Source organism: Amia ocellicauda, assembly GCF_036373705.1.
Source record: "Amia ocellicauda isolate fAmiCal2 chromosome 11 unlocalized genomic scaffold, fAmiCal2.hap1 SUPER_11_unloc_4, whole genome shotgun sequence".
Taxonomy (NCBI): Eukaryota; Metazoa; Chordata; class Actinopteri; order Amiiformes; family Amiidae; genus Amia; species Amia ocellicauda.
This window is the reverse complement of record NW_027102662.1, coordinates 565,862-576,186: the sequence shown is the minus strand read 5'-3', so window position 1 is coordinate 576,186 and position 10,325 is coordinate 565,862. Positions and strand designations below refer to the sequence as shown.

General features: G+C 42.9%; 1 non-coding gene across 1 annotated transcript; it reads right to left on the bottom strand.

The window, feature by feature from the left end:
• Positions 1 to 5,098: 5,098 nt before the first annotated feature.
• On the bottom strand, positions 5,099 to 5,171 carry trnav-cac (transfer RNA valine (anticodon CAC)). Its single transcript has one exon. It is a non-coding gene; the product is annotated as a tRNA-Val (tRNA).
• Positions 5,172 to 10,325: the final 5,154 nt, after the last annotated feature.

The following is a 10,325-nucleotide window of genomic DNA, read 5'->3' as shown; positions in this document are numbered from 1 at the left end:
CACTTAGGAAGAGAAACAGTGTCTGTGTATGGGTTTCAGGATGTGTCTGAAATTTCACAAATACTTCCTTTACCTCACAACGGTACCACACAACAATTTTTAAAGACAACAACTCCTCAAACTTGGTGATGTCTGAAAAGGCAACCATCTGTTGAGAGTTTAAGCCGGCCCTCTGATGAAGCATTAAAGCCTCTTGCAGAGCTTGGGGTTCAGGCATGTCGGGGGTGAGTAGTTTTATTAAACTGTAAGCAAAACAGAGCTTATTGTCCCCACTGGAACTCACCACTAATTGCCTGAGCTTGGTCCTAATTATGTCGTTCTTCAAGCATTTCGACAGTCTTCTAAGCGCCCCACCCTCAGGGTTATGAACCACATTCATTACCAGAGACAGACTTTCATCAGCTAAGATGGCTGCGTTACTTTGCAATAACGCTTCGATTTTAGCCAGACATCTAAATTATCTCCACTCAGCATTACAGATAGGTTGCTAAACAAAGCATCCCCTCTGAGTTCTAACTGTACAACATCTCGAGGTCTGACCCTTTCAGCAACCTGTTCAAGCATTTTCTGCAAGGCCTCGTGTATGTTGACAAATATTTCTGCATAATTGTCACAATTTAAAAGTTCTGCAAAAGTAAAATGCTGAATCATTTCAAAATTGTTATAGGCCGGTCTATCTATAATCACGGCATCACTGGTACTCTTGGACACATCATCATTTTGAACAAAGCCTTCACCCCCTACATTCTCACAGAGCATGTCCACCACAGCCTTATCAGTCTCAGAACCCTCCACATTCCGAACACCCCCACTGCTGACATCTACAAAACCCCCTTTTTGAGGAGGCTCATTTAAAGCCTGTAAAAGTCCTTCAAAGATATCCAACCGGTTAATGTCAAGACCCTCCTCTATAGTGATGGCTGCTTCTGCCGCCATCCTGTGTTCTAATTGTCTCAAATCATTTATAATAGGGGCAGAATTTGGTCGGGGTAGCTCCTCCAAAGCCTCCACCATTTCAAACAAATCGGGGTGAACTAGGGGGTGAACCTCTATAAGCGCTACCGGTGGGAGGTGGTTATTTAGATCATTGACCATCTGTAACAGGTCGGGGTTCACCGGTAAGTCTGTTAATTCACATTCTATCGGTGGTAATTGGGGGTTATTTGAATCATTTATCATTTGTAATAGTTCCAGGTTCATTGGGACATCAGAGGAGTTCACAACAGGGCCGGGGATGTTCTCTCGGGAAGGTCTTTTTAGGGCCCTAGCTTGTTCATAATCCTTTAGTTTGTGAGTTCTTTTACCAAGTCAGGACATTTTTTAATTTAATTTTTATTTTTCCAACAACCCACAATAGTAAGGCGTTTTGTGTCTATTAAAACATTAAATACGGTACAATTCGTTAGTAAGGGTATTAATAAGGGTGTTTTGGCTCTCTATCACCAGGTTTTGCCCCAGTAACACAAGTCTTTGATTTTGTAACAAAGTATGTAGCAACTCATGCCGACCTTCAGGAAGTAGCTCCGGGGGCTGGTGGCCTGGCTCAGCTTCAAAGGATGGTCGCTCCGGTAAATCTCGGTCGAAGGAGGCAGGGAGCGAGCGTATACTCATGGACGGAGACCAAGAAGGCCTTTGCGGTGACACCCTGGCCAAGCGCGGGGTACTGTTCCGCGTTTCTGTAGCCAAGAAACGGGTCTGGGGGGACGATGTTGAAACCAGGCCGTCGTTGGGTGGTGTGTCAGCCCTGACTGACGGCGACCCCTGAGGTTGTTGGATGCCTGTATTTGTTCCGCCCGACAATGCGGCGGGCTAAATCTGGGGTGTTGAATTACCCCCAGAAGGCTGTGGCCTGAGTAGATGTTGGGGGGTCTCCAAGACCACCGTGGGGGATCCTCTCGGTGATCTCACCGGGGAAGATGTTTGATCCCACTTAGACGGGGTAATTGTCCTCAATAGCTCATCCACAGAATGACTATCCCAAGAGTCTTGGGAAGAATAAAAATATACATTACATTTACATCTTTAAACGGCGACAGAAATCAAACTTAAAACAACATGTCCAGGACATTCAAAACCTTTAGCTTTTTTAGACCTTTGAAAATAGCCTTAGACATTCACTACAACGCCTTATTATTTACAGACAATATATTTATTAGGACTTGATAATAAATGTAAAACAGAGAAGCAGCTGTAAATAAACTGTTTCTTAAATGTTTCTTTAAAAACTGTAATATTGTTAATAAAACACACACACACACAACAACATTTCATTTTTAAACGAACCTTCCAAGTGTAAACGCTTCCTGATCCCGGGACTTCCTGTTTCACAAACGTTTTCACGATCTGTTTAAATATTAAATACAATGAACACCTTCAAGCCTTTTCCTACAACCACTTTAAAACAGAAGTATAATAGCGGGAGATAAGCCAAACAACTTACTAAACCCTTTCAGACGGCTTTACTTCCTAACCAGACGGTACGGCAATCGGTCATTTCTAAACACGTTCCCCAGAAACAAGCCTAGACCTGTCCGGACTTCTAAAGATCTTTCCCAGAACCCCCCGCCCTACAGGAAACGGTCACCCATCGCTTAAATATTAGCCCTCAACGGGCAAACAAAGCCCTTTTAAAAACATTAAAGTTTGAAAGATCTTACTTACCTCCACAGAATAATCGTTTCTTATGTTTTTCGGCTGGTTTAGCTTTTTGCACCGCTGTGAAGGTAAGAGACATGTTTAACCTTTAACCACACCGCTTTATAAAAAGCTTTAACCTCTTACAGGCTGCAGATATATACTCACAGCTATCAGATACCGGGGCTGACGGCCTTTCAGATTCTTGAAAGGTTACGGTTCTCGAAGGTAAAACGAAACAAGCCCTCGATGTGGAAGGCCTTTCGTTGTCTCGAACCACGTTTCTTAATACTGTTAGACAGGATAATTTTTTAAAATTAACAAAACTGGACTCAAACATCTTACAGAAACGTTATACAAACAAACAGGGGTTTAGTTCTTACCCGGTCGGCAGACAGCCTGTCTAGGGACAACCACTTCTCTTGGTCGATCCTCGGAGACATTAATCACAGGCCTTTCGATAGTTTCTGTGTAATTAAAGAGACCGGCATTAATATATATTAAAACGTTTTCATAACTCTAATGAGCCGCTTCAAAACCACACACACCCATGCATAAGAACCCATGAGCGCAAACACAAAAATCTTACCGTCGTTGTTCCAGATGATCTCCTCAGCGTTGGGAATTAACTCCTGTTGACTGGCTGAAAAATAATTTTACAGAACTTAAAACAGATGTTATAGCCTTATTTACAATACATGCACACAACACGCTCTGAGTCAATGAAAATAATCTGAAGACTTGCCTAAAAACTCATTTAAATCGAATCGCTGATGTTGTTTCCGGACATTGTTGATCTTTAGTCTTAAATCGAAAGGTCAGTATGAGTCTGTCGAGCTGAAGACCAGACCTTCATACTTATAATGATGGCCACATGCCGGATCTGCTTGTAAGGCATTGTTCTGGTCTGGCCTTTGTGCCACCCTGTTACCAATTAACATATCAAAACCAACCAATAAAATGACACTGCATCAAATTTCAAATAGAAACCAAGATGGAGACGATCTCTCTCCTCTCTACTCTAAACTTTTATTAGAACCTTTTGGTCTCTCAAAAAAACATTTTTAAGCATCAAGACCTATAGTCAACAACCACTAAGAATATTTCAGGCCTTTATAAGCGCTAAAAAACAACCTGAGCCTAGAAAATAACTATAAAGATCAAAAATAACTAGCGCTTTTACAGTGATTTTTTTTTTTTTTTTTATAGCGATGCTTTGTTTGGTATTAAACAAGTCACAAACTACTCAGAACAGCGTTTATCCCCGCAAAAGAGATATTTGGGTTTATTTTACAAAGCTTATAAATTATATAGGTTAAAAGTATTCTGAATGTTTTGATACCACACGCCATACCTATTGTTGTATGAGCACACCCCCGCCCCCCATGGTGTGAGTGATTTAGCCTTGAGTGTTGTGATCTATTTAGCATTGAGTGATCAGTTGTTTTCATTTTTTAAACGATTCCTTATCATCAGGGATTGAGACTGCTAAAATACCTTAAAAGCATATCCTTATCTTAAGTCTAACTCTTATGAGCTTTAAGACCCTAGAATGTATTTAAGTAAAACGACTGAACACATTATGTGAGAGATAAAATATAACCACAGCTTTTTTTTTTTTTTTTTTACAAAAACAATTAACCTATACACACAAACACCCACACACACACCCTCTTTTTTAATTTAATTTTTAATTAAATTTGAGGAGAGAGACAGAGCCAGATACAGTGTGGATAACATAAGTACCCTATGCAAAACAGGCATTGTTAGGACCTGGGATCATAACAGACAACAGAACTTGTTGAATTTTATAAAATGATTGGGCGAGAGAGAGAGAAAGACAGACAGAGACAGTGTGAATATGATAAACGCACAATTCAAAACTGGCATTGTTAAGACCTGGGACCATTACAGACAACAGAACTTGTTGATCTTATAACGGTTTAGATTTACTAAACCATTAAATGTATATTTAAAAAAGACCCCCAACCACTACAGGAAGAGCCGACCCATTCACACTCTACAGTTGACCAACAAGAACAACAAGAACAACAGGTTATGGGCGGCCTTGTTGTTCAGGGTTTAATGGGTGTACACTTTCTGACGGATATGACGTAGGAATAATTAAGGAAATAACTCTACCTAAAATCACGCCCCCCAATTATGACGTAGGAATATTAATAAGCTTAGGGCATACGTCATAACAAAATAGGCCGCGCCCAAAAAACCCAACTATCTACTCATAAGAGTAACAGCAATGTCGCCGATCCTGCTACGGTCGTATTGTAACAGCAACAACATGTATCGATTTTAAAAGTGTCAGTTCCAGCGCCTCGCAAAGCTACCCTTCTGTGATCGTTTGTTCTCTAGGTCAGGCTTTCTTGACACTCCGAGGAAGAGAAAACGATGGCCGGCCGCGTTACAGGGACAGGTAACACGGCACTAGCACACGTGCACCGCGGGTTGTTTCCGCCCGGTTTCGAACCAGGGACCTTTCGCGTGTGAGGCGAACGTGATAGCCACTACACTACGGAAACCAACCTGTCCTGACGTTTCGAATGGCTCCCATCGAAGCAGGCTGGTAAAACGCGCACAGGCGTTTCCCTTGGGCCAGCCTGTGAGATAAAGGTTTCTAATTTCACTGACCTATTTTGCAATGCTCAAGGGCACATCAGGACACTTTGGAAACTCTTTCAAAGGCAGGACGCCCTGCGCTCTGACAGTGCCTGCACTTAGCCCAACAAGGTGATGCTGAATGGCTTGTTCAAACGGCTGGTGGTCTTCCTTCACCAGCAGACTATCAGAGCTATACTGCGCCTTCAACTACATAAGAGTAACAGCAATGTCGCCGATCCTGCTACGGTCGTATTGTAACAGCAACAACATGTATCGATTTTAAAAGTGTCAGTTCCAGCGCCTCGCAAAGCTACCCTTCTTCGATCATTAGTTCTCAAGGTCAGGATTTCTTGCCACTCCGAGGAAGAGAAAACGACGGCCGGCCTTGGGGCAGAGAGATGAGGACGGGTAACACGGCACTGGCATACGTGCACCGCGGGTTGTTTCCACCCAGTTTCGAACCGGGGACCTGTCGCGTGTGAGGCGAACGTGATAGCCACTACACTACGGAAACCGACCCGTCCTGGCGTTTCGAATGGCTCCCATCGAAGCAGGCTGGTAAAACGCGCACAGGCGTTTCCCGTGGGCCAGCCTGTGAGACAAAGGTTTCTATTTTCACTGACCTATTTTGCATTGCTCAAGGGCAAGAGGATCCAGAAAAACAGGTTACTGAAATGATGTTTGACGCCGTGGACTGGCCGTTCTTGAAAGAGGTCATAAACTGTATAAATGATGGTTTTGACATCTTGACCAAATGTTCGCAACTGGATTTGGTTAGAAGGAGAATATGCTGAATTATGGATTATATATCCCCCTTGAATGACGACGACGATGATAAAACAGACGACGTGTGGGGTTTTGGAGGGGGGTCTGACGGCTCAGGGGCTACTCTCTTCTAAGAGGGCGGTGTGTCATGACGTAGTGAAGAGATAGGATAAAAGGCGCAACAATTCATTCATGGTTTAAAATTAAAGAGAATGTCTTACCCGAAAGCTGCGGACGTCGACAGGCTCTACAGGCCTCTTCAAACCCGGGATCACCCCTGGTTCTATTCCCCAGATTTTGTATACACTCTGGAACCCTTTGACTGCGGTTACTCTCCAAGACCTCAGACCCCGGTCCCTCAGGACGAAACAACATGCGGTGCGATGGATGTCCAAATGAGTCTCGGGGATCCCCAGCCTCTGGAGCTCATGGAGGGCCTCGATTTTGCCGAACTGTCTACCGTCTGTGCGTCTCAGGAGGGGGTCAGTCCAATGGATGTAGAAACACCCCACAAACCACCAGGCGAACCAATGAGCATCGGACAGTCCCGGGGGCGTGATGAAGACGAAGGATTTATGCCCGGGGTATGTGACCAAGTAAGCAGAGTGGTTAAAAGCACCCTGGTGTATATTCTGAGTGCTCTCATCGACCGAGCTCTGAAAGAAGTCTGTCGGGGGTGTGAAGTGAATCACCCCAGTCAGTTGAGACACAGTTGTTTGTTTGAACCAGACCGTTACTATTTCCTGTTCTATTTCAACGTGTTTTACAGAAGACTGAACAAACCGTGGCTGAAACCGGCATTAATCAAGGCGCTGTCTTACTCCCACATACATGTCACTGCGGGACAAGTCCAGAAAATCATAGATGAGATTTTGCTGGAGCTGAAAAAGGAGCCGTTTATAATAGAGAAACTTGGGCAGCTGCTCAATGACCTGGATGAGCCGAGTAGAAAAACCGCTGGCAAGCTAAAAGCTTATTTCTTCCGTAAAGAAGTTAAAGCTGGGGACAGCGACGAAGAATTCGACATCTACGCCACTGATTCAGACTCTGACCTGAACTAAGGGACTTTGAACATGGGGAATGTTCTGGACTGCTTCTGCAACTGGTTCTGTCATCAACACTCTGCAGCTAACCTGAGAGCGCTATTACACCATGTGCTTGACAGAAAAGTAGCCAACGCGAGCCTTTTCTCTACAGATTTAACCATCGATGAGGATCAGCTTTCAAACCTGGAAAAGTTAATGGCTGCTGTAACAAAGATCGGGGGGTACGAACACTGGGATGAAGCGCTCAAGGGGGCCAAGAATGATATTAGGCCATTTCATCAACATCTGTATGACCTTTTACTGAGCATGTTTAATACACCTCTGTTTAATTTTAAAATAGGTCATATTGTTGTTTATTTACATATGTAACTGAGGTGTGTGCCTACAAGATAAAGAAACAGGTATATTTGTTGATATAGATCAAGTAACCAATCATCTGATTTCTTTTTGTCTGGACCGTAGAAAAAATTGTTGTGTATGTTATACTTTTCTCAAATGTCTAAAAAGGGGTATCTGCTCTCCTGAAGTTGAATAAAAAACCTTGTATAAAAACTTTGCGCATAGTGTGGGTCTGTGTGGTTATTTGACAGAATGACTCGGCAAGCTCCCCAAATGCAGGAACTATACTACAACCCAGCCAAGATTGGGGGTTTGGCGGGTAAGAAGGGTTTTCAAAGAGGACTCGCTGAGGCCGGAGTGAAGGTTAATGATGTGGTTGTTTCAGAATGGTTACGGGAACAAGACGCCTATACCTTACATAAACCTCTCAGGATTAACTTTAAAAGAAACCGCGTATATGCAACTGACATAGACTCACAATGGCAAATGGATCTAGTCGATATGTCAAATTTATCAAAACATAACAATGGTCACAAATTGATGTTGATGTGTATCGATGTTTAATCAAAATATGCCTGGGCTCGAATTCTACATAATAAAACAGGTTGAGCGGTGACGAGGGTCTTTGAGGATATATTGTCCCAGGGTCGATGTCCTAAAAAACTGCAGACTGATTAAGGAAAAGAGTTTCTCAACAGAGAATTTCAGAATCTACTGAAGAGACACAAAATACATCATTTCACCACCGGAAATGAGCTTAGGGCATCGGTAGTGGAGAGGTTTAACCGCACCATAAAGACCAAAATGTGGAGATATTTTACAGCGGTCAACACGTTCAAGTATTTTGATAAAGTTCAGGATTTTATTGATGCTTACAACCAAGGGTATCACACCAGTATTAAAATGAAGTCTATAGATGTTGATCAAAGTAATTCTTTTCAGGTCTATACAAAATTATACGGACCATTTATTAAGAAGGGAAAAACTACTTATAAGTTCAACATCGGTGATGTGGTTCGCGTTTCAAAGCTAAGGAGTACTTTTGCCAAAGGTTATGAACAAACATTTTCTGACGAATATTTTACAGTTACTGAACAGTTGGCTAGAGCCCCCCCCGTGTACCGGTTAAAAGACTATGACGGGGAGGATATAGAAGGAACGTTTTACGAAGCCGAGTTACAAAAAATTATTGTGGGTAAAGACAGTGTATACAGAGTTGAAAAGATATTAGCTGAAAAAACCCAGAACCGGAAAAAATATGTGTTGGTGAAATGGCTTGGATGGCCTGAAAAGTTCAATAGTTGGGTCCCGGAACAACAGGTTTGCGATATTCAATCCTTATAACAACATGCCCGCGGGTGTGTTGGGGGCATTACTCTCGATACTCAAGATGGAATCAGGAGGCTTCTACGTGACTCTACCCAGTAACGCCTCTCTCGATATATACCCTAAAAATGAAATATCCAGTTACACGGTACAATTTGGAAAATCTATAGATCTAAGAGGGTCGTGGGAAGTGGGGTTGGCGGAAATACAGTATCCTTACACTTGGGCTGTTTTACAAGATAAGGATGCCACCTTCGCCATTTTTGATGATGTTAAAAAGAGTCAATGGACATTCACGATACAAGGAGGTTATTATGACAATGTGGATAAAATATTAGATGAGATGCATAAACAGTTCTCAGAAGGCACCCCCAACATCAAGCTATATTACAACCCTATTAAAAACAGAGTGTACAAGGTGTCAAAACCAGGTATTAGCATTCAAACCAGCGGCCAACTGGGGCGTATATTAGGGTTCTATTCTGACACAGAGAGCAGGTTCTCAGAAGTGGTGGGGCGGCTTTTACACTCTTTATGTGTATACGGATATCATAACCCACCAGAGGGTCGGGGATAGTTATGTCCCCCTTTTGAGAAATGTACTTATTAAAGGTAAAAGCAATGACATGGTCACAATTACTTATGACAAGCCACACTACGTACCAGTCTCAAAGACCCACTTTGACAACATCACGATCGAAGTCAAATCGGATCAGAATATCAACGTACCCTTCCGCTTCGGTAAAGTTAAGTTGTCAAACTACATTTTCGACCCCTGAAACAGTGTGTACATTATTAAAATGGCTACCTCGAGGGGTTATGTAGATCCTAGCGCCAATGTGGATTATTACAAGATTCAAGATGGAACGGCTTGCCCGGTTTTGTAGGAGCCCCCACAATGTATGGCGCCGGTCTAGGAGGACTCTTTCGTGGTCTCTTTAGAATGGCCGTACCCCTGCTTAAGAGAGGCTTTGCTATAGCCAGACCCCACTTGAAATCAGCGGCTAAAAATATTGTTAGTGACGTGTTCACCAATGTTATGAACCGGGCAGCTAGCCATGAGCATCAGGAGGGTTCGGGTCTCATGGTAATGGCGAGGAGGGGGGGTAAAAGAAGAAACAGCATGTGTCCACCAGGGCGACGATGATCCGTGGCTAACAGAAAACGAAGAATCTCTCATTCTCCAACATATCGTGGAAACACTCGGAGAAGGAAGCAGCACAAGAAAAAACCTGCAAAAAGAAAGTCTCAAAGAAAGAAAAATAGAGCCTCAGGATATATCTTTTAAACATGTCTTTTGTCCACAGTCTATTGGAAGAATGCGTCAAATCAGAACTGGATCTGTTTACAGTTCCATACACTCAAACGAGTATAGATAAGAGCATATATGTAGAGATTCCCCCTCTTTCTGCAATTTCAGACATGGCCCCTCTGGAGTTTTTTATAGCTGGCAATGGCGAGGATTATAATGATTTGAATAACACATTTATTTTAATGAACTGTAAAGTGACTAATGAGGATGGCGATGCAATCGAGAAGACGGCCAACGCTGGGGTCATCAATTACCCGGTGGCCACCATGTTTTCACAGGTGGATGTG